We start from the raw sequence: 24,860 nt of genomic DNA on the forward strand, positions 1-24,860 counted from the left end.
GGGCTGTTGGGGGGGGGTGAGGTGGGGGAAGTGCTGGGGATCTTGTTGGGATTCAGGTTTTGACATGTGCATGATGTGTTCTTAACTCTATTGTCTGCCCTATGGAGGGCTTCTTGGTTATGACCGGGGGATGTGGGGGTGGGATGGATGTGCTGCACGTTGTTTATGGCTGGGAAGTGGCGCGAGAGGTGGGGGCGATTCATTGATGTTCCATTCCATTGTCCCGCAGGATGTCGATGGCCTGGTCCGATTGGCCAACGGCATATATGTTGCTAAGGATTACTTAGCCGTCTTACACGCTTTACTCCTACAGTTGTTGTTTTACACTAATACATGGATGACACGCGCCTAACCGTGGTCACTTGGAATGTGAGAGGGCTGGGGGACCATAGGAAGAGGAGACAAATATTGAGCTACCTTGATCGCCATGGCATTCGCATCGCTTTCCTCCAGGAAACACATTTTGCACCCCACAAATCAAGCGCATTTGGGAGTAGGTGGGCCTCTCACTCGGTCTTCGCCAATTACTCCTCGTATGCAAGAGGTACAGCCATTCTGGTTAAGAGATCCACACCCTTTCAGCTAGCTGGCTCCAAGGCTGATCCACAGGGGAGGTATTGTTTGTTATGGGGCAGACTGGGGCGTATGTCAGTGACGCTAGCATGTTGCTATGGACCCAACTCGGATGACCCGCAATTCTTCACTTCTTTATGGGCTGCGATAGTTGAGACAGGGCCACAACACCTCATATGGGGAGGAGATTTCAACATGACCCTGCACCCCCCCCTGGACAGGTCGCACCCTGCCCCACACCATTATACTAACGGGCGAGAAGTCCTTAGGGCGACCATTGCCGGTAACAATCTCATTGACGCCTGGCGTTCACACTGCGGGACAAGAGGGGAGGGTACACACTTTACAGCGCAAGCTAAGTCATGGGCGCGGCTCGACTATTTCCTCCTAACCTCACAACTATATACAGCGCTTATACACGCGTCACACCTCCCCAGGACATATACCGACCACTCCCCCGTTCTTATTACATTGTCCGGTTCTGAGCTTGGCCCCCCAGTAACGGAGTGGCGTATGCAACCCTCTATGTTATTGGACTCGGTATTCCAAGAGGAACTTCGAGATGAATGTTTGGATTTCTTTAGACGCAATAAAGACTCTGTCCAGGACGTTGAGACCATATGGGACGCCTTTAAGGCCACGCTCCGGGGCTTATGTATTTCAAAAGGCTCGGGAGTGCTCAAGAGCATACTGGCTAGATTGCGCTCCATAGAAGATGACCTGCGTAGTGCTGAGAGCCGCCTTAGAGCTAATCCTGACAGTGCAACCCTCGCTACCATTCGTGAAAAACTGTCGGAATTCTCTGAGGAGGCTGCTCGCGAGGTGAAGTTTAGGAACAAGTACTGGGTGGCCAGGAGATATGGAGAAGGTGAGAGACCTGGGAAGGCTCTGGCAGCGACGGTCAAACTGATGCGATCGCCGACGGTCATACTAGAACTGGAAACGGCAGAGGGGCTGGTGCTCAGGGACACCACCCAAATCCTGAACGAATTTGTGTAGCACTATGGTACGCTTTACTCCTCTAACAAGAATGGCGAGCTCACACTGGACGAGTATCTGGCAGATGTCTCCTTAGGTTGGTTAAGCGATGCGCAGAGAAACTTCTTGAGCGCCCCCTTTGAGCTTGATGAGGTCAGAGAGGCTATCATGGGCATGCAATCGGGTAAGGCCGCTGGGTTAGATGGCATTCCCATAGAGTTCTACAAAACATTTATTGACTTCATGGCGCAATTACTGCGGGAGGTATATGAGGACGAGCTGGAGGTGGGCCATCTCCCTGCCTCCATGAGAATTGCCCTTATTACGTCACTGCTTAAACCTGGAAAACCCGCCTCTAGCTGCGACTCCTACCGACCGTTGTCCCTGTTAAATTGTGACGTTAAAATTCTCGCGAAACTGATTGCAACACGCATCAGCCTCCTCCTGCCAGCTCTGATACTACCTGATCAGGCCGGGTTTGTACCTGGCAGGGCGACGTCACACAATCTCCGCACCTTTTTTTCGGTGTATGACTCCGTACACGAAGACCTCCCAATGGCAGCCATTTTTTTAGACGCCACCAAGGCGTTCGACTCGCTCGAATGGGACTATGTGTTCGAAGTTCTTGAGCGAATGGGCTTCCCACTTGTGTTTATATCTTGGATTTGATTACTGTATACACGTCCAATGGCCAGAGTCCTCATCAATGGGAAATTGTCATCGGCCTTCCCGGTCTCCAGGGGGACGAGGCAAGGTTGTCCCCTGTCCCCCCTTCTCTTTGCCATAGCCACTGAACCTCTAGCTGCTAAGCTGAGGCAGCGTCATCGGGATAGTGCTCTGCGCTGTTATCAGAGACAGTTACTCGTCTCTATGTATGCCGATGACATCACCCTTTATGTTCGCCACCCTAGCGATAACTTGCATCCCATACTTCGGGAGTTCATAAGATTTGGTGCCCTTTCGGGAGTTCAAATTAACTGGAGGAAGTCATGTATCTTCCCTCTTACTGCCTCGACGAGTCAATTTCCGCTGGAGTTCCCACTTGCCTGGAGCACAGGAGATTTCAAATACTTGGGCATACATGTGGAAAAGAGTAGAGAGGAGCTGATTCGTGCCAACTATGGCACTGTAATGGACAAGATAAGAGACAATATATCTAGATGGATCACGCTCCCCCTCTCCATGGCGGGACGTGCCTCATTGGTTAAAATGGTTATACTCCCTCAGCTTTTGTACCTCTTTTTTAACATTCCGTTTCACCCCTGATCCCACTTCTTTCGATTATTACGCTCGGAATTGCTCCGTCTAGTGTGGGGTGGTAAGACACCCAGACTCAAATGGGAGATTCTAGTCAGACCATTCTCCCAGGGGGGTTTCGGCATCCCTGACTTTGAGCTTTATTACCGAGCTGCTCAGGCCCATTATGCGTACTTCTGGGTACGCAAGCAGAGGTATATGCCTCAACTGGCAGCCGAACACTGGTTGGCCCACCCGATCCCCATCGAAGGTGCACTCTACTCCCAGATTGAGGGTAGGGACAAGACTCCTTCCACGGTATCAAGCACGGTAACGGCATGGCACTCCATTGTTGCTAAGCTTGACTTGCACTTCCTCTATGCACCACGGCTGCCGCTATCCTACCACCCGCAGCTACCGCTCCTGCAAGAGGCTGGATTTCAAAAATTGCTTAGGAAACTAAACGTCACTACATGGGGAGACTTGTATCTGGACGGCGTCTTCCGGACTAGGGATCAGTTTTACATAAACATACAACCCACACCTCTTGACCTGTTTTACTATGTCAGACTCCGGCACGGGCTACAAGCCATCACGCCTGATTTCCCCTGTGAGCCCCCAGTGCTTCCTCCCCTACAAAACATGCTGCTTCAGGACAATCCTATTAAACTGGTGTCCACACTTTATAAATCTGTCCGGGCTAACATGTCCTACACTGCTCTGCCCGCTAGGCATAAATGGGAACAAGATCTAGCCATAACTCTCACAGACACCCAATGGGACTTCTGCCTGCAACAAACCGAGCGCATCTCCTCTAACAGCCGTTATAGGATAATTCATTATAAATTCCTGCACAGGCTGTACCACACTCCAGCGCGCCTACACAGGTTCCAGCTTCGGCCTACAGATACATGTGACAGATGTGGGGCCCCAGGGGCTGATTTCCTTCACCTTGCATGGGGGTGTGCCGAAGTGTACATATACTGGACTCAAGTGTTTGATGCACTATCCAAAATGATACACATGACGTTTGATCCGTCCCCATTGGTAGCACTTCTGGGGTATGTTGCACCTCTCCAGGCGGCTCACCGCAAATATGTGGCGCTGGCTATGCTTCTGGCTAAACGCAGGGTGGCCTGTAGATGGGGGAGGGGAAGGGCGCCCAAGTTTAAGGATTGGATGAGTGACATGGTGTACTGCCAGGAGCAATTACATACATATTCCGAACTACTACCGCCTACTTCTAGGCCTACTGACATCTGGGCCCGTTACAATGTTATTTGATAACTGACCCACTCGAGGATGATAACAATTGAGGTTGGGATGTAGAGGTACTGAGAGGTAAATTTTTTTTTTTTTTTTTTTTACTCTTCCATTGAACCTCCTGGACTGACGTATATGGCATGTTGTGTTCGCTACTCCCTTCCCCTCCACCCCCCTCCCCATTTCCCCTCCCCATTTCCCCCCCCCCCTCCCCCCCCTCTTTGTCTCCCCCGGCCTCCCCGTTTCAAAGCTCGCTGTGAGAAACTCCGACCTCCACGACATCCCCCGGGTCTCTAACAGCCTACTACCTCCGATGCTGTGACCCGCCTATCCCTTCACTCGTAGTCGCATGGCTCTGCCAGCCACGTGCCCCCCAGGATTTGGTGCGCCCGATGTGCCTGCCTTCCCCCCCCCCCCCTCCTTCATGGGTTCGCATAGACATTGAACATGTTACTGTTCATATAAAATTTAAGGAATAATTAAAAAATTGCAAGGCTCACAGATTTCGATGTGAAGACGCTGCATTTGCTGCTTTATTTGTACTGGTTGACGCGATTGCTATCGCACCCATGCACATCTGTTGTGATTTGTATTTATGTATGCATTGATAGCGGCCGGCCTCCGGGTTGTTGGTGAGACGCTGTGTACTCCTGGCAATGCTCAATAAATGTTTTGCACTTTAAAAAAAAAAAAAAAAAAATGCAGTTCACAAATATTTTGTAGAAGTTCAATTTCTTGCCCTACTAATGTAAATTCTTGTGAATTCACAAAAGTCATTTACCAAAGGTGCACTTTTGAGACTTTCTTTAATAATTGGGCCCCTAATTTGGTCTGGCGTTACCCATGACCTTTTGTGTTTATTAAAATTATCTCTCTCTTTCTCTGAATCGGCTGGCTTCACTGTGAGCGACAGCATTCTGCTCTTTCACAAGGAGCACAAAATAGTTTTGTTCAGTGCCAGTAACTAATGTGGCAGTGTGTGCTTTTTTTAGACCAAAAACAATTTTTGCGTTTGCCAATGTTTGTTATAATGCTGAGGGCCCGGCAGCTCTCACATCAATAAGGTTTTACAAAAGCCATGCCAAAACAAGTCACGCATTGCCAAAACTAAAAAGCTGACCACCAATGTCAGACCTACTGGCTTTGCCAAGGCTTGTTTATTTTTGTTTCCCATAATCTTATTGAAACTGGTTACACAAATTTTCCAATATGAATATTTTTGAGAAATACTAGCATGCATCAACACATTTTACTAAATGATGCTGCAAAGAAATGGCACCTGAAATTTTACAGTAGTTAAGCTAAATGTTTTTTTCCCTACTTTCATTTTTTAGGAACATTTTATATTGAAAGCAAAGAAACCTTAATCTTGCTTTCAAGCTTCTGCAAATATTTGCATCTAATCAGAGAGCATTCTGTGAGCATCATGCAGAGCCTCATGTTGCTAAACTTTGAAACCGTGTGTACACATTTTCATACTGGAACCACTATCAGTAGTGCAGTCAGAGCGTACATTTACTTGGAGCGCTCTCCCTAATAATAAAGGCTTTCAATTAATGAACCATAAATACAAGTTTGAACAGCAATAACACATGCACACAAATATTAACTTAACTACTGGCAGTACCTTTCCCCGACCCTTAATGTGGTACTGCAAACTGGCAGCCAAAGGTTTTGTGCTGCAGGGGGTTGGGCCTACTTGTCCCAAGGACAAAACACACATTAAAACTTGTTGCCTTTGACCCCAAACAATATGTCCTGGGCGTCGGGCTATAGGAATTCCACATCCCTGTTTCAGGATTCCTGCTAGTACTTTTCTTTCATACAAACAAAGTGGTCCCAGATACTAGAATCAATAAAACATAACTAAGAAATTTCTAGAAAATATAAACAACATTGTTTTTATTCACAACGTGTAACATAAAAATTATTCATAAATTGCATCCATAAATAATCACAATTAATGCCCCTAAGGAAAAGGACAGGGGAGGGTAGTGATGAGTAGTGAGGGTACTGAGATGAATACAAGAATGGTCACTATGACCTCAATAAAACAGAAATAATAATTAATTAACACACTTGAAAAATCACGGTTCTTAAATTCATTCAAATAATGTCATGCCTAACAAGATCACAAATGATACATCAGAAAAAAGGCTGAAAATACAAAGAAGTGTCGACGTTTCGACCCAGAACTGTGCAGGTTTAGAATAAAACCTTGCTAGAGGGTCTTCATCAGGACAAGGGCACGGAAGGGGGCAATGAATCTTCTTGTGGGGAAGTGTAATCAGAGATGAGGAGTAATCCGACACGTAAGTCAGGATCCTGAAAATCTCGGTTTTTGAATTTAGGAACCGTGATTTTTCAAGTGTGTTAATTAATTATTATTTCTGTTTTATTGAGGTCATAGTGACCATTCTTGTATTCATCTCTGTAACCTCACTACTCATCACTACCCTCCCCTGTCCTTTTCATTAGGGGCATTAATTGTGATTATTTATGGATGCAATTTATGAATAATTTTTATGTTACACGTTGTGAATAAAAACAATGTTGTTTATTTTTTCTAAAAATTTCTTAGTTATGTTTTATTGATTCTAGTATCTGGGACCACTTTGTTTGTATTACTCAATCACCCAGGTCCCAGCGACATATTGGGTTAACCCGTGTTCTTACAGCAGTACTTTTCTTTCAGCAGATGTGGTGTTCACAGGGCAGGCCGTTGATTCAGTTGGTTTATCAATTAGATGTTTATCGGAAGATGTTCTTAAGTTTGGGTTTTGCTCTGAGTCATTAGTATAAAGAGTTTTTACATGGGCTACCCAAGTTCTAGCGTCGAGTGGATTCTCTCTATTGCATTGCCCATTGCTGAGCTTGTTTATATATTGCCAAAATTCTTGGGTTTTACTAGGAGCAAGCAGTTCAAAGACTTTCAGCCATTTTTGCTCGGTTGCTTCACGTTTCACCTGCCAAACCACTTTTGCGTGTGCCTTGGTCACCTCTTTTAGCTCATTTTTTGCAGTTATTGATCTAGTAGCCCGATAGGCTCTGCGTTTGGAATTAAGAATTTTTAAAGAGTTTTTTATTTTTGGCTGGAATCCCAGTTTATATTTAAAGTGGTCATGAACTCTTTGATTGTTATTCTCACGAAGTTGGTATGCCAAGTCATATGCAAGAGCGCCCCATTTCCCAATTCTTCCAAGATCATTACGGTCGAGCTGCCAGCCTTTCCAAGACGATTTCCATGCAGCAAACTTGTATGCCATGACTGGGCCCTTTAGTTCTTCAGGATCATGTGTAGAGTGTATTTCTACATGCTTGAGTAAATGGGGGGTGGGGTATACATGCTGGGGCCCCCTGTTATATGTACATAGCCCCTAATGTTGTAAGCTGTTCCAAGGGATTGGTGAGAACCAGCTGTCTCTCCTCTCCCTGTATGTTCCCCTATACAGCTCCTTAGATTACCCACTCCCTCTAAAAATTGTCATGAATCCAAGTGCACTGCCTAAATTGAAGCATCATTCCGAGGAATGACCTTTAGATGCATTGGACTAAAATGGAATGGGTTCCAGAAATTCAAGATGTGTCCTGGCCACAGCAACACCGGAATTATGACTATGGCATGAAAGCCAAGAAAGTGGCACACTACCTCTGGTTTTTGGGAATATTTTAGAAAAAATAGCTATGCACCAACCTCTCTGCAAGAGGGACGTGCAAAGACCAAAATGTGCAGCTTTTCTTCAACAGAGCAGGAACAATGTAAGAAGTAGCCAGATTGTGATTCTGGCAGCTATTTCTAATCCAGGACCTGGATCCGGGCCCATCCCTCTGAATCTTCCAAAATGTGTCCTGGTGAAGTGTGCTGGCACTGGAACACATTCAAGAGATTCAAGCTCTTTCAGTTTACTTTACTATGTGGGCCTGCAATGAGGTGCATTCCAGCAGTAAATGGCTCACTTCAGTAAGTGGCTAATTTCACAGAAAATCTCACTTATTTCTTTTGATCAAGTTGAGCATCTTGTTGGGAGTGTTTGAACAACAAATGGAGTGGCACAGCTGGAACCTTGCCTCTAAATTCAGCAAACAGTGGGAAATTGGGTGTTACATCACTTGCTTCTGTCAGATAAATTCCGAATTTTTAAAGCAATTTCCCCCTAAGCTCCCTATATCTCTGAATTTGTATTTTGTCTGAATGTCCGTTATTGCGTGTAATTACACCTGCTATCATTTATATAACATACAGTGCAAAGTGAACATTTTAACCACTTAATAATTATATATTAACACACTGGTATACAAATCTGCCACAATATCAGATTTCTTAAGTGCGACATTTCCATGGTTTCAGTGTATGTATGAGAGACATTCTACTGCCAAATGTGTGACACTTTGGGTGAGACTTTTCTACCAATAAAATCAAGCAATGAAGCCCATTTAAAGAGATAAATAGAAGTAATGACTCCCTTTTGAGCAATGTAACATTTTAAAAGGCCTTGACACTGCTGCAAAACATCTTAAATAGAACCTCATGGTGCTAACTTAATCTTCCCTCTGTGTTGGGCTAACCTGAAATGCAACACAGAATGCTGTTGATCCAAGCTATGTGATGCGCTGAATCAGCTGAGAGCTCAGGACGATGAAGGAAGGCCAGGGACATTCAACTTGCCACTGAGTGTGTTGGGCTCGAGACTCGTGGCGCTGAGTGATGTTGCGGAAGAGGACTGGCCTCAACTGCAGCACACAAAAGCTGTTCTCGTAGTGCTGCAGTGTTACTCTGTGTTGAATGACTTGTCTTCTACTGCTCCCTAACCAGGCACCACCTGCCATTCCGAGACTATCCCTTAGTTCCTCGAAATGCAGTGCTAACAAATCCTCAAACAAGCATTTGCAATGCAATAGGTCTCGCCTTACTGAAAGTTTCATCTATTCGCTTTGCAAATGATAATGTTTGTTAGATTTTATTTTTTTACAAAATATCCCAGCAGTAGCATATATAATAAATGAAAATCCACAAAGCAAGAACAGGGTGCGGTATAACAGGCTGTTACTATGTGTCTTTGAGGAGTTGTAAAGGGACCTCTATTAGCCATATAAGGTACTGCACCGTTACTTATTCTACTGCTGGGATATTTTTTAACAAAAAAAGCAATCGGTCTCGCATTAGTTTGATTTAGAGCCATTAGCATTGTAAATGGCAATGTCTTTTACCTATGTGCTATGGAGTGTATGTATGTGGTGTGTAGTGGAATTATGTGGGTTGTATTGGATTAGTTGTGTAATTGATTGGCGTGGAATTGTGTGCTGTGGAGTGGAGTAATGTGGTTTGGTGTTGAATTATGTAGTGTGGAAAGACTTTGTGTGGAGTTGAATAGTGTGGCATGGAGCAGTGTGGTGTTCAGGGAAAATATGTTGAATGGAATTATGTGGCGTGGAGTGTATTTATGTGGTATTGAGTAGCATGCAATTAGGTGGAGTTGAATTATGTGGTGTTGAGTGGTATTATGTGGATTGCAATGTTGTGTGGTGTGGAATTGTGTGGCTCTGAATTGTGGGTTGTGGAATTGTGTGGCATTGTTTTGATTTATGTGGCGCTGAATGCTTGTTGTCTATCTACAGCAGTGCTGACTAAGTACATATATAAAAGCCTTCCCTTTAAAAACTGTGAAAACATCATGCAAAAGCTTCAGAATAACAACGTTATCATTTGTACAATTTCTCGAACGAAAGCTGCCCTGTTTATATATAGTTCCGGGTTGAGCAGAATTTTTTTTTAATTCTAGTAAAGGAGTCCTTTTCTAGAAACATGTGGGTTATGGTTGTTTGCTTATAACAAATAGCTCAGATGAATTGGTTACATCTAATAAGCCCTATTTACAGGTCGAGTTCCCTTGGAATTTGAATTATATTGTAAACACTTAAGAAAATTAAGATTAAAAAAGGAACATTTTTACAAAAGCAACACACTATCCCATATTCAAGAATTGCAGGGCAATTTAAACAAGCAACAGGAGGGAGGGATGTTGGTGCTAATTAACCCCTTCGCTGCTTCTGTTGGCCAATGTCCGTCGCGAGCACAACCTCTGTAGTGCTGCGCATGTCCGATGGCCGGCGCGGCCACGCCCACCTAAACCGCCTTACCGCGGCAGAATTCACGCTACAGTTAAATGGTTATAGCTGGGTGGGGATGTTAATGTAAAACTTGCAGCAGACAGCATTGATTAAAGAAGCAGGAGGGAGCTGAGGAGAGTAGTAAATTGTAAACAAGCAGTTGCAGATTCCAGGAAAGCATGTTGTGCGTGCAACAGGAGAAAGACATTTAAGAAAATAATGCCCACAGACAGTAAATAAAACATACTGTGAAACACCACAGTAAGAGGGCCAGTCCTCATGTTATGTTATGTTAAGCATACTTATAAAGTGCATGGCTGCCCCAGCAACGGGGCGTCCTAGCGCTGAGACAGACCTGTGGCTATTGGCAAGGATATAGCTAAAGGTTATAAAAAAGCCAGGTTTTAATCAGTTTCCTAAATGCCCAGTGATCTTGTGTGCCTCGAGCAGCAAGAGGAGCAGAGTTCCATAGGGCGGGTGCCATAGCCCTGAAAGCGCGCCCCCTTGCTCTCAGCCTGCGCACTCGGGGGCTACAGGCTAAATGCAGATCAGCAGAGTACAGGGCTTGGGTCGGAATATACAGTGAGCACAGCCCTTGTAGAATTTGGGGGCTTTGGCCATGCAGGATCTTGTGCGTAGTACACAGAGTCTTAAACTGGACTATCTGTACTATGGGAGGTTACAAAGAGAGACAAGGAGGTACTAAGGCGGGACTACTAAGCCTATTGACGAATCAAAATCCATCCTTTACAAAGGACAGGAAGAGAAGCCCATTGTAAAGATGGGCGGAACATTGGCGGAGCTTAATGCACATATACTGATTGCTGCATGCCTCGAAGAGACATCGCAAGCACTGCTCTAAGCGAGACCTAAAAAGAACCTGGGGGCTGACCAAGTTAGGCAATATGTAAGTGACGCATGGCACATGACATCACAACATGTACATCACAGGAAGTGGCATCACAACCCATGACCTCACAGTAAGTGACATTAGATCTTAAGAACTCAGACATATGTTTAGCATGTCTATCATAAGTAGATTTGAGGGCATTATTAGATTCAACAAAGTAAATTTGTGTCAGTGTTGTGCCAAAAAAGTAATGCAACCCCAACACAAAATCTGGACCTCAACTTATGCATTAAATTTTTTTAAACACTCCCACAAACAAATTTGCAACGAGGAGAAACATTGCATTACATCTATTGGGATCAATTGTTTTCAAAGTCTATATTTTAAAATATATTTGGTGGTTAACGCACCTTCTGTAGAGATCTTTTCGTGCCCAGAAAATCTCTAGGAATAATGAAAAGATAATTTCTGAGGTTATCACATTTGCTTGAGAGATCTCTGTTTTATCTAGTCCCGGTTTTGAATCAAAGCAACATAAAGGGTTAATATGTCTCCTGCAAAGCACATCATGTAATATGCAGAGAAGAGAGTCTATTTTATGTAGCTAGGTAAGTGGGTTGCTGCTTTTAACATTACGATCCTTTTGTTACTTGCAGCTCATAAATCGTAATCCATCTAATACCGGGCAGTGTGCTATAAAGGACATGCGACCCCCACACTCTGTTTTATGTAACACATCCTGTACATTGATTTACACACTTGCATGATTTACTGTCAATGAATAATGTGTATATGATATAAAGTGCTCTGACACTCTGCAGCCAGATGAGTAGCACTTTAATGGAACTAAAACACAATAATGGTAAATCGTTATTTGTGTAAGTACGGAGACACACCAGCACATCTGACATTCTTATAATGGATGTATGTCTCTTATATACAAGGACTGTATAAAGTCAAAAGTCTCTTATGTACCTTTTGAAGTATTAACAAGCTGCGTGCCTTTGCTTCCCCTCCACTGTGTTTACATTTAGGTGTGAGACTCTTTAAACAACTGCGGACAGACCTGCTCATGGCCCGAGGAATAGGTCTTGCAAAGGAAAACAAGCTTTGTCGTCATGGTGACTGCCGAATTCACTCCATCACAATACTAAAATACATTCTTAAAAAGCACAGCTGCCTCGAACACAATGCCAAAATCATCTACTGTAAACCATCAGTCTGCCGGCTGGCTGGGACTCGAACCACAGGTCCTCAATGGAGAGCAGCTCTCTCACCTTTTCATATACCGGAAGCGGCCGGGTGGATTCCTCTAGCAAAAGCCCACGCACATCCGGGAGCGCCGGAAGTGACGTCATTGTCCTACGGCAAGAACGAAGACTGCCGTGAGTGCAATGGCCATTAAAGGGACAGGTGGATTCAGACGCAGCTCCCTGCATGTGTGTGCTTCGTACGTGTTATAATTAATGCCTGCGTTGCAATGTGTGTGTATTATGTGTGTTTGATGTTTGTCTGTATCAGCCTGCCTGCTTGTTGAATATGCACCTTTTGTGTTTGAGCATGTGTATTTTTGTGTATGTGTGGCGTAGTGCGTGCCTGTGTAAGTTGTGGAAAATTGCAAAAAGCCTAAAAAATGTGTTTTACAGCAAGTTCTTCGCCGTAAGGAAAAATAAATTACTGCCCGTGTATTGTAGGTCCCATGTTGGTTCCAAGTGCAACTGCGTGTATTCAAGATTCTCGACCAAATGGAACAGTTTTAGATCTACTGAAAAGTTGTCAATCAAAGAAGGCTAAACACATTTATTTATGTGAATATTGTATATTGTTGAGCATTACTTGTGTCCTTGCAACTTGTAGTGAGCTTTCATTACTAAATGAATGTGTACTCTATTGTTGAATCCTGGTCACGTTCCCAAGCTGTGTAGTGTGCAGAGCAGCACATCTTCTAAAACACTGGCAGTTTTCATGGATGCGTTTCAAAGCATAAGGATAAATGCTTCAAATAACTTAGCCGTTGTAATGCTGGTTCCTTATTTTGTTTGCTATTTGTGTAATTGAAAGGCCTGGTTGCCTGTGGCGATTGAGGTTTACGCCCTATTTAGGAAACGTAGTCCGACGCATTCCAACATCTTGCAATGTCTACTTTCGCAAAAAAAACTATCATTCTGGTTTCGTTCAATGTGCATGCAATGTTTTTAACTCGTTTGTATTTATTATTGAGACAGGGCCAATTACGTATTCCCTGTTTGCGCTAATTTACCTTGACCGCTAAGATCTCTGTAAAAATGAAGCAGGTCTTGTTACATCTGCCACTATCGATCCCAGCCATATATTATCCAGTTACAACCTGACCTACTGCTAAAGTGCAGAGGGATCGAGCCCTGATATAAATCACATTAATATTTCCTATTCTCTCTCGCTCTCTCTCTCTTGCTCGCTCTCTCTTGCTCGCTCTCTCTCTCTTGCTCGCTCTCTCTCTCTTTGCTCGCTCTCTTTGCTCGCTCTCTCTTTGCTCTCTCTCTTTGCTCTCTCTCTTTGCTCTCTCTCTCTTTGCTCTCTCTCTCTTTGCTCGCTCTCTCTCTCTCTCTTTGCTCGCTCTCTTCGCTCTCTCTCTCTCTCTCTCTCTCTCTCTCTCTCTCTCTCTCTCTCTCTCCCTTCTCGCTTCTAGCATTAAGGTGAAAGCACGCACAAGTTGCAGTAACGCGTGCCTTCCCCATTGATTGAGATCTTTATAAGAGGTTTCCCCATGCCCTCTTCTCGTTTGAACTGCGGGTACTGCATGTGTCAACGAGGTATGGGATCCCTTTATGTTAAATTGCATCTCTTACCAAACTTCCAAACACCTCTGGCAAAACACTTACAAGGTCCCAGAGAGGAGACCTATTGGCTATGCCAATGCTTTTGCTTTATGTATTTGCCATTGTAATGCCTTTTGTTTCATTTATAAAGCCATTACATATTGCACAATTAACGTACAATACTACTAGCAAAGCTAATATCTTTAGCTTAATAAAAGGTGAAACCTATTGCATTTTTAACGCTTGCCCTTTCATGTTGGGGTGCCGATGGGCAGAGGATCTGACTATGCATCTGACTCTCTATGCATCTGTGGGGATAGGTAACTTGATTTCCCGTCACAAACTCCAGTGTGAAAGTTCACTTATTGATATTTATTTATTTATTTATTTTGAAAGTTTTATATAGCGCGAACCAGATCTTTGCAGATATCAGAGCGCTTTACAGAGCATACATAACAGGCCATTAGATATGGCGTACTTGTGCGTAATAAGTGGGGAGGGGTAAGCATAGGAGGGAGCATAGTAAAACAGTTACATCAATAATGCAAGTGGTACAAATAGTTGAAGGCATATACCGCCAGGCAAGTCAACAGCACAAGTAATACAAACAATCAAAGTGATCGAACAGATAATACTGATCGGTGCAGCGAATTTAGAAACCGCTGTCAATAGCTCAGGTGTATTTGGCCATGAGTATAGCTTTTACTTCTTTCAGTGTGATGGATGATATGAGCCTGGTTTCAGGAGGGAGTGAGTTCCAGATCCTGGGTGCCATTCCTGAGAAGGAGCGTTTATAAGTTTTTTCCTTCCGGAATCTTCGAGGTTTTAGCAGAAGATTGTTTGTGCCTCTAGTGTTTCTCGAGCCGCCAGAGATTGTCAGCTTCTGGGTGAACTCAGGTGAACAGCCTTGTGTGTCATGCAGGCGATTTTCAAATGTATTCTGGCTTCAAAAGGCAGCCAGTTCAGGGATTTCAAGTCAGGGGAGATATGCGAGTGTTTTTTTGACCCAGTGATGAGTCTCGCTGCAGCGTTTAGAGAAGCTCTTAGGGGTGCAGTAGTGGTTAGAGGGAGACCGCAGAGAGCGGTGCTGCCGTATTCTATTCGAGGAATGACTAGTGCTTGTACTGCAGTTTGGAAGTCTTTGGCTGGGAGGAAGGGTTTAAGTCTCCTCAGGGTATTGATTTGGTAGTTCGCTCCCTTAGTTGCCTTGCTGATATGTTGCTGCATGTTGAGATTGGTGTCGAGTGTTATGCCTAAAGATTTTGCTGAGTCCACGATGGTGGGTTGGACATTGAGAGCAGTTAGGTGTTTAAGCCACAGTTGAGTGGTAGAGATCTTCGCGGGAGGTGAGATCAGAAGGAATTCTGTTTTCAGGGCATTGAGTTTGAGATGATTATCGGCAAGCCAGGATTGGGTGCTTCTGATCGTTGAGTTCAGGAGTAGAACGTCTTTGGGGGTTTGTAATTTGAGATATAGTTGGGTGTCATCGGCGTACATGTGAAAGAGTACATTGGATGCTTGTAACAAGGTGGTGAGCGGTTCCATAACTAGGTTGAACAAAGTTGGGTATAGGGATGATCCTTGGGGGACGCCTAACGATACCGTTATTGGCGAGGACATCAGGTTGTTGCTCTTGAATTTATGCGACCTGTTGTGAAGGAAGGAAGTGAACCACTTGAGAACAGTCCCAGATAGACCCATTCTTGTGTTTAAAAGTTCGAGTAAATTCTCATGTTTGACTGACGAATGCTGAAGATAGATCAAGAAGGATGAGGAGGCAGGTATCATTTTGAGCTAGGATTTGAAGGGCGTCGTCTATTATGTGGGTCATAGCAGTTTCTGTACTGTGTCCTGCTCGGAAGCCTGATTGATGAGGGTTGAGGAGATCAAACCGATCAAAGTGTTTAGTCAATTGTACTTGTGCGCATTTTTCCAGGAGTTTGGCGAGAGTGGGTATATTGGTAATGGGACGGTAATTGTTTAGATCAGATGGGTCGGCTGTAGGTTTCTTTAGTAGAGGTGTGACTTGACCAACTTTGAGGGAGTCAGGGATGGTTCCTTGTTGAAGTGAGCTGTTGATAATTTGAGTCCAGAGTGGAAGGAGCAAAGGGGTGAAGTCTTTGACAGCGTTAGCAGGGAGGGGGTCCGTGAGGTGATTGGAAGGTTTCAAGGTGCTGAGCAGTTTGCCAATTTCCTCTTCAGAGTAGGTGTCAAAGGATGACCATGAAGCATTGTTTTTTGGATCATTGGGTGGTATGCAGTGGGGTTTGGAGTAAAGGCTTGCGTCAATGAGGAGATCACTCTTTATGTTGTCAGTTTTTTGGATAAAGAAAGCAGCAAATTCTTCACAGGAGGGTGCTTCGCGCCTAGTGCTGAGTGGTTGAGGTTGTTCCTTGGATTGAGTTCTGATTAGCTCAAACAGTTTTCTCGGGCGGTTTTTTGCTCGGTCAAGCTGGAGGCTGAAGAAGTCTGATTTTGAACGCTTTATTTTCCTGAAGTAGGCGTTTCTCTTTTCTTTCAGGGTTTTTAGGTGCAGTGCAGAGGGAGCTGATCTCCAGGTGCGCTCTGCCATTCGCATGGCCCGTCTATCCTCATTGAGACTCCCGTCGTACCAAGGATTGGAGATTTTAGCAGAGGCTCTTTTTAGCTGCAAGGGTGCAGCCTCATTAATTATTGATGTCATGGCGTTAAGATAGTGGTCAGTCAAGGATTGGACGTCCGTGGGGCCGGTAGGAGGTCGCAGCTGCTAGGGGGTAGGGAGTTTGGGTTGAGTTTTTTCAGGTCTCTTTTCCAGACTTTAGGCTTGGAGGGGTGCACCGTGTTGAGTTTGACCTTTTTATTGATGAAGAAAGTGACAATATGATGATCTGACCAGTCACAGGGTTGGATAGACTCAAGTTGGATAGCGTCCTCATTGGAGATGATAAGGTCAAGGATAGAGCCTTTCTCGTGGGTCGGGCTGTTGCATAATTGTTTGAGGTCAAGAGCGTTGAGGACATTTTTAAGACTATTTACCACCGCGTCATTGTGGTCGTTCCAGTGGAGGTTGAAGTCCCCAAGGTATATTTGGGTGAGCTGTCGTCCGGAATTGGTTAAGATCCTATCCATGATTTGTTGGGCGAAGGTGAGGCTGTCCCTGGGTGGGTGGTAAATGCCGTGAAGAGAGCATATCGGTTTGCCCTCACTGATAATATCGAGGCAGATGTATTCGCAGGACGTTGGGGAGGGTAGGGAAGGTGCGGTGATTTTCAGAACAGAAAGGTTCCTGTATATGCATGCGATTCCACCACCTATCTTGCCAGACCTGTCAAGTCTGATGATGTGGTAGTTGGGGGGAACCAGAATGTCCATTATAGGTGTAGAAGATTCGGATAGCCAGGTTTCAGTTAGAATGATTAGGTCAAGGTCCAATGTTAGGATGAGATCAGCGATGGCGGAGGAGTGTCTAGTGGCCGATCTGCAGTTGAGGAGAGTGCATTTGAGACGGGGTGTGTCAAGGGAAGTAGAGGGTACTAGTGAAAGGGGGACTTTTCTAAGGTTATTGGGGACGGAAATTCTGTTGTTTAATGTGGGGGGTCTACGGGGATTAGAATGTATCGTGGGGATGGAGAGGTGTGTGGCGGTTGTGTTGTTTAGGGGAGCTGGGTCGGAGGAGGGTGAGTGTGTCGCGGTCGGAAAGAGGGTTGCATGAGCGACGGGGGCGGTTGTTGCGATTGTGGATAGGGATCGCGGTCCAGTGTGGGGGGTGTAGAGTGGGAGAGTCATCCGGAAGGGTGGGAGGCAAGTTGGGAGGGGGGTGGTGGTGAGTGAGGGGTGTCTGGGGAGTGTGCAGAGTAGTTCTTTGATGGTGTGCATGTCTTCCTTGATGGTGTGAATGTCTTCTTTGAGCTGGAGGAGGGTGGACATAATCTTGTCCAGCGTGGGATAGGCCTTGGTGTTGGGGATGGGCATCAAGGGTGCGTGACTGAACTGGGAATGGTCGTGCGGGTGGGGGGGTGGGTTGGTGTTCGAGCAGGGCTCCGTGGTGTCGGTGTACGGGTTGGTGTTAGAGAGGGTGGAGGGTTTTGGAGGGATGGGTGTGGATGAAGTAGGGAGTAGGTTGGTGGTGCAGATGAAGGCGTTGGTGACAGGCGGAGAGAGCCGGGTGGAGGTTGAGTGTAAGTTAGTGGTGACGGGGGAGCAGATCGGGTAGTGGGGGCTGAGAGTGGGAGGGGAAATGGGATTGGTGATGGTTCTGTTGTGGGGAGGGGGAGTTAAGTTAATAGATGTAGTGAGCTCTGCGTGGTTAGTTAGAGGGTGGTAGTGAGGACTGAGAATGGGGGGATAAAGGGTGGGATTTGTCGTTATGCGTGTCGTTCTGATGCTGAACTAGGTTAGAGGGGTTGTGGGTGGTGGCTGTGATGTCAGGGTGGAGAGGAGTGGGAGTGGTATGAGTAGGGGTCCCAGTGTTGGAGGTGGGGGGGCGGCTGGTGTATGAGGGGGAGAGATTTGTGTCTGTGGTTGAGGAGTGTGGGGTGGTTACAGCAGGTGGGTGAGTGACTAGTGTGATGGGGAAGAGGTGTGGAGCGTGTCGTTCTGGTGCTGAGCTAGGTTAGAGGGGTTGTGGGTAGGGGCTGTGAAGTCAGGGGTGATATTACTGGAGGGGATGTAAGTGGAAGTCCGAGGATTGGAGAGGTGCTCTTTGAAAGTGGGGAACAGGTTGTCTAGTAGTTCCAGGTTCCTGTCTGTAGATTGAATTAGGACAATCCCGTTATTGTAGATAGTAATGGTGGTTCTGCCTAGGAAGAGTTGGGATGGTGTGATGGAGAGAGTTAGGCCATGAGCGGATTTCCTGGTGGTGGAGACAGTGAGTAAGGTGAGGAACGTTTTTCTCCATTGAGCTCTGCGAGTGGTGTGGAAGATGATATCGATGTTCAGAGATCCATTGACCGGTGAGAAGTAAGTGTCGACAAAGGGGGTTTCAGGGTGGGACCTCAGGAAATTGTGTTTAAAGCGTTTAGCGGCTTTTTTTGGTGAGTGTAGATGGGTAGTTGATTTTGTATGTGTGCCTGCCGATGGGCTCCATGTTGGGATGGCGGTATAGTTGGGTATGGGAGGGTGAGCGATAGTGATACACATGTGCAAAAAACAATGCAAACAGTAAGTTACATGGGATACAAGTGACATTAGTGAGTAACAAAATAACCAGAATATAGAGGTAGCAATCTGTGCACTCCAACAATAAACAGTGAAATGGGTGCAGCTTACACAATGTACAGAAATATACAAAAATATATGAGGTGTCAATCGGTGCATTCCAGGAATAAAAGTGAAATAGGTGCAGCTTACAAAAACGTTCTTCTATTTCTCTCATAATGCCTCTACTTTGCTATTACTATTTGTCCTGAGCAGCAAGACCTAAGCATACACTCTGGCTCTCCAAAAATAAAGTTGATTATTAGGTGATTTCCTCAGTGGCCTTCAGTGCATGCCCAAACACTTTGTAGTCCAAAATCTAGGCATATTAGATAGAAATTGCACCAGGCCAGTGTGCTTTTTGGGGTGCTTTTCGCCAATTAAATCTGTTAATCAGTTTGATATGCTTTGTATTTTACCTCTGAAACTTAAACCACACACAAACTAATTCCTGATTTTTATATCTAGCAGGACATAATCATGGCTTCATTCAACGCCCTGTTTTTCACTTGCGATCATTCTGTGTGTGTTCGAAAAGATGGTGACTTCCTGCTTTTGGACAATCCCGGGGAAGTTCTTTGTAGATGAAGCTGGTCGGCCAATCACCGAAGAGAGAGATTTTAAAGCTATGGTTCTGTTCCAATCATCTGGTAAGCACAATAAGTAAACCTTTATAATAAGTTTGCAACTGCAGGATAACGGTACAAATTACCAACCTGTTTCAGTAAAAACCTACATTTGTGATTAATTAATCCAATAATGGACAGTAAAAATGAACATGCATGTCCCCACATATGCCTTGGATTGCTCTCCAGAGACAAATGTAACACTTATGAAAAGGACTGAAACGTTTAGCTTGTGGCACTACTATAAGGCAGCCATTTTTGGATAAACTATTTTATGTAGGCAACTTTTTTCAGGAGGTTCAAGTTCAGGCTTACAATGTGTACTGTCTATTAAGGAAAACTTACTTACTTAGTTATGGATAGATTGTACATTTGTCCTCTATTATCAATACCACTATTTATATATTATGGCTAGAGCGTGAAGATATATTGCAAGTGGTCAATGTGCTCTTTTCTGTTTTGAAGTTTATATGTAAATATATATTTTTTTCTCTTGCTTTTTTTTAGTGAAGAAACAGTGTCTAATGATTCAGGATATTTTTCAAGAGATAATTGCAAGCTATTCTGGCACAACAGAGGGTCTAAAACAGGTGTTATTTCAAAGGGCACTGGAGAAAAAGCAGATGTTAATGGACTGTGGCAATCGGGGAAGCGCTGGTAGACTTAAGAGGGTGTTAAGCGAACTACAAGAGGAAGAAATTGCAGAGAAAAGATGCAAGGACAAAAAAGCCAAGCAGAGTGGACTGGATTATATAAGAGTTGGTAACAAAGCTCATGCTGAAAGCACAACTTCTCAGCTTGGTGATGCAAGTTCGCGGATGAATTTGCAGAAACTTGAAAACCTGGCCCTTTTAGCAGGGATGGCTAGTGTCCTTCGTCAAAAGTCCACAACTAAAAATGACGCATCATACCGTGAAAATGAACTTGTCTTGGGGTCCCCGCTTAAATCCAAATATCAAGGACAAATACATGCCTCCCTTTCACCACGTCATCCTAGAGTAATCAACACTCGTTCTGAAAATATAATGGGGCCATTCTGATGTAATCAATAGCCATCCTGAAGCTGTCATAGGATCATCCAGGAATAATCCACACTCATCCAGAAATTGTCATGGGATCATTCCAGAGTAATCCACTTCCATCCTGGAGCGGTTATAGGATCATCCTGGAATAATTGACAGTCATCCTTAAATTAGCTAGAACCCATCCTGGAGTAATTCTCCCTCATCCTGAAGTTGTCAATTAGTATTCGTGGAGTTGTAAAAGGTAATCACTCCCTGCCAGTAGAAGTCATCAGAATACCATCCTACTGTAGTTTTTGTGATGAGTCTAGGTTCGTCATCACATTTACATTTTTTTGTCCTACAGGCATACTTCAGGATGGCTTGGGATGACTTCCCCAGATAATTGCAGGAATAGCCTGACGGTAATCATCAGATGAGTCCAGAATGACTCCAGGATCTTCCTTTTTTGACATTTGCAGCAGTGAAAGACAGTGTAAATGAGTGCTGCGATGGCAGCCTCTTCTGTTATTATGTAACACAGCACCAGACACTAAGTAAACAATCTGGGACCAGACAGACAGGGCTTGGTGAACATATCAACATGCAACAGAAATTTGCAACCTACACATTACATGCAATTCTCAGCAACACATACATCAACCTTCTGAGCTATGTTGTTATTCAAACATATGACAAGAGATTACTTGAAGATCTCTCACACAAGTGTCTTAAATACTGGTTTTATCTTACTAGTATCATATACTTAAACATTAATCTCTGTAGCAAGTGTATTCAACCACTAAGCACTCCTAAAAGGCAGTCTATTTGTAACCAATTACAAAGACAGAGTAGTTTTATTGTCACTATTCCAACATGTCATTTCTTTGGAATTACGGTTTGTGACAAATAATACATAATCATACATGCCAATAGACCCGTTCCAGGCGGGAGACTACTGATTTTTCAAGCCAAAAATTGCTTTATTTGAGCGGTCTCCGCCTGAAATTGCATTTTTTACAATAGAAGTCAATGGGGAATTTTCATTCTCCCGATTTTTCATTTTAAATCTCCCACGTCCCTGTCCTAAAATTTTGGCATGTATGCATAATATATGTATTTCGCTGTGCAGCTCCTAGTAACTTCTCCCCTCTTGACCCCGCCTCCTTTTAGCCGAAACACCAGAGGGAGAAAAGGTTTTTAATTTCCAACTTCGATCTGCAGCAAGAAGCTGCAGCACTGATACCTCTCAAGTCTGCCACGCAGTCAGTTAGGTAAAGCTCACGTGAACTCTTCGATGGCCCTAAACTGCGGGAAACTAGCGGGAGCGAGCAGAGTTTGAACAGACTGAATGAGGACTCGGGGCATTTTTTTTTATGTATAAGTAAGGCACGTCGGTCACGGGTGAAATCACTTCAGTTCCCTTTACATGCCTTGTTTGGCATAACTTTACCTTGATGAGATCTCTCAATCCACCAACAAATCTCCAATCTAAGCTCTGGGCAACGAATTTCTGGTCCTTTAAGAACGTATTCCTGCTGCTCTTCAATGACATCTTCTAGTTTTAAGATGGCCGACACTTTACAACATTAGAAATGAAAAACGGACACTAACACACATGGTTAGACGACGGATGTCCGTCTTTCCTTTCCTGTATTTCCACGCACACAATTGGAAAGAAAATATTCTAGTAATTTGAGAATTTGTTTCCAGGACGTTCGTAGTACGCGTGTAGAATAAGGATGCGCGAGGCGAAAACGCATTGACTGTACAACAACAGAAGTCTGGATTAACCATACTGTCGTTGTCAAAGATTTTTTATTCATTAAAATGTAATTTATGTACAAATCACGAAGCCGTGCGTTCTGAATCTAAATGAGCCACTTGGAAAGGATGGAGGATGAGTGCCTGCGTTTCTATTCAAAATCTTTAGGTGGCAGTATTGCCATAAAGAAGCAAGAAAATTTATAATAATTCCAGATTTATTGCAACATGTTTTCTGAGGCACAACATTTTGGTTCCCTGGTATTGCTTATGTTTAGTGAAAGATCTATTTCACCTGCGTTTTTGTCACACAGGCTCATTTAGTTTGCTCACCGTGAAAGCCGCACAATCCAACAGTTGCGCTTTTACAAATGACTGTGTAAATCAAACTCTTTAGAAATGTAACACTGCGTACGTACCTTCTTTAAAAAGTTTATGCATCAAATCCCTAATGAGAAAGATTATTTATGGCTACCTGCTGTGCTAGGACCCAGAGAAAAGGTCTTGAAATCTACTACCATTATTCTATTATCTGCAAACATTGTGAGCAACCGGGTCAAACCGGATGACTTTAGAAGCAATCCCAGAGTCATGAGATGATCATCCAAATACATTAGAAGTCATTCTCTTGTCATCCGACATCATCAAGCTCTTGAAGTCATCAGCAAGGTTTAGAAACTTGCCTTCACAAGATTAGTTTGTTTGTGATGTTTTGGTGATCGTTGAAAATGAGTAGAGATTACTTCACAGGCACTATATGCATTCAACAGAAGGACAGGGTTTATGATGGTTTGGGGAAGATTTGTTAATTACTGATTGTAGAGGATATATCCACCATTTTGATTTCATTTTTGTTAGGAAAGTTTAAGCTATTATGCGATTTTGTAATTTAAGAATTACCTGATTACTGCACAATAAACACCATTTAAAATGTAACCTGTATCTTTTATTATATGCAAATAAGCACCCAGAGTGTCATTTAACAGTGTTTAAGGTAAATCACAGTTAATATTTTTACAGGCTTTTTATACTTGTAAATAATTAAGATAAATATTAAATGCTGGCACTGGCACTGACCCTGGACGCATGTAAGGCTGCATCACATTACCCATAGCGATGCTTGAGGTGCCAAGGTTCTCCACCAAAGCATCTGTTCCCTTGAGGAACTGCCCATTAAATGCACGGTCACAGAACTGTAGGGCGAATAGAAATAAGTAATGCCAGAAAGACCAGCGTTAATCAGCGTTTCGGTCAAGCAAACGAGACCGTGAGAATCATTTACATTGCTTCTTGACAGGAATTATTTGCATTAACCCTATGCGAGGAAACAAAAAAGATTTAAAAAACAGGTCCCCTTTAACCTTTTGCGCAACATCAAAATTGGTCAGCTGCTGAAAGCTGGTGGACGAGAACGCTGTTTTGTTTTGTGTTTAATAAATAACTTTTCCCCTTTTCACAATGTTGTGAAGTTCAGATGAATGCACGTGATCCTGGTTCCAAGCTTTATGTCCTCTGGGTCCCCAGGTGCTTTGCACCCCTTTAATGCCTGCTGTTTATTTATTTATTTATTTATTTTAGAGGTTTTATATAGCGCTGGCTGGACCCAGGGGTAGCAGAGCGCTTTACATTTTTGAGACAAGAAGGTCAGTAAGACATGGGTCATACATAGCATAAATGAGTATAAACAACATATAAGTCTCCGCCATACATATTTCAAAATGATAAATATGGGAAATAAGAACACCGAAAAGTGGGAGATGTGATAATCAAAAATAACCAGGCATACATTGAAAATTGCAGATGAGGATAGGGAGGTTGGTGGTCAGAATTGGGTTTGTAAGGACGAGAGCTGTAGGTTCAGAAATGAGGGCAGACGGAGGACAAGGGAAGGGGGGGTGCAGGGTGGAGTGAAGGTGGTAAACAGGGAGGTGGAAGTGACGAGGAGGAAGGGCGAAGTAAGGCTGAAAAGAAGGGAGGCAGATGTATCTGAGGTCGGACAGAAGTGGCCAGTGGAAGATGGCAGATATGGATTATGGTCCCCAATATTTATTGAGGAGGTGTAGTTTGAGTTCTTTTTTGAAGCAAGGGTAGGAAGGGTTGCAACGAAGGTCAGTTGGAAGGGCATTCCAAATGCATGGAGCGTTGCCGGAAAAGGACCGAGACTGGGTGGTTTTCTTTTTTGAAGGGGGGGATAAGAAGGAAGGTGTTTGTGCTTCTCAAGGAACGGGAGCAACCGGCTTTTGTGAGTTTGTTAGCGAGGTAGGTCGGTGTATTCTGATGGAGAATTTTGTGTGTAATGCAGGCTGTTTTGTACGTGGATCTACCTTCAATGGGGAGCCATTTAAGGAATTTAAGGGTAGGGGAGATGTGGTCGAATCGCTTGCAGTCAGAGGTAAGCCTAGCTGCAAGGTACAGCACAGATTTAAGCGGTGCGAGGTGGATCTTGGGAATTCCGGTGAGAATGGCATTGCCATAGTCGATGCGAGAA

At 44.1% G+C, this 24,860-nt stretch overlaps 1 protein-coding gene and 1 long non-coding RNA gene across 6 annotated transcripts in view; one reads left to right on the forward strand and one right to left on the reverse strand.

Annotated features, from left to right (window-relative positions):
- Positions 1-12,323, reverse strand: part of HEMK1 (HemK methyltransferase 1, mitochondrial release factors N(5)-glutamine) — a 259,343-nt gene extending 247,020 nt beyond the window's left edge. The window contains exon 1 of one of the 2 annotated variants that reach the window (XM_078661300.1): positions 12,286-12,323. The gene's annotated coding sequence lies outside the window, so the exon portion shown is untranslated. Of the gene's footprint in view, positions 1-11,983; positions 12,248-12,285 lie in introns of those variants that run through there. The other variant, XM_078661299.1, reaches the window with a different exon arrangement.
- Positions 12,324-12,372: 49 nt separating this feature from the next.
- Positions 12,373-23,828, forward strand: LOC144782126 (uncharacterized). Of its 4 annotated transcripts, none has more exons than XR_013601110.1 (3): positions 12,373-12,393; positions 19,453-19,631; positions 20,115-23,828. It is a non-coding gene; the product is annotated as an uncharacterized LOC144782126 (long non-coding RNA). The 4 variants fall into 4 exon arrangements; XR_013601108.1 differs by having other exon boundaries at positions 12,382-12,458; XR_013601109.1 differs by having other exon boundaries at positions 12,382-12,447; positions 19,450-19,631.
- The last annotated feature ends 1,032 nt before the right edge of the window (positions 23,829-24,860 follow it).

This window comes from Lissotriton helveticus, chromosome 9 (genome assembly GCF_964261635.1).
Source record: "Lissotriton helveticus chromosome 9, aLisHel1.1, whole genome shotgun sequence".
Classification (NCBI taxonomy): Eukaryota; Metazoa; Chordata; class Amphibia; order Caudata; family Salamandridae; genus Lissotriton; species Lissotriton helveticus.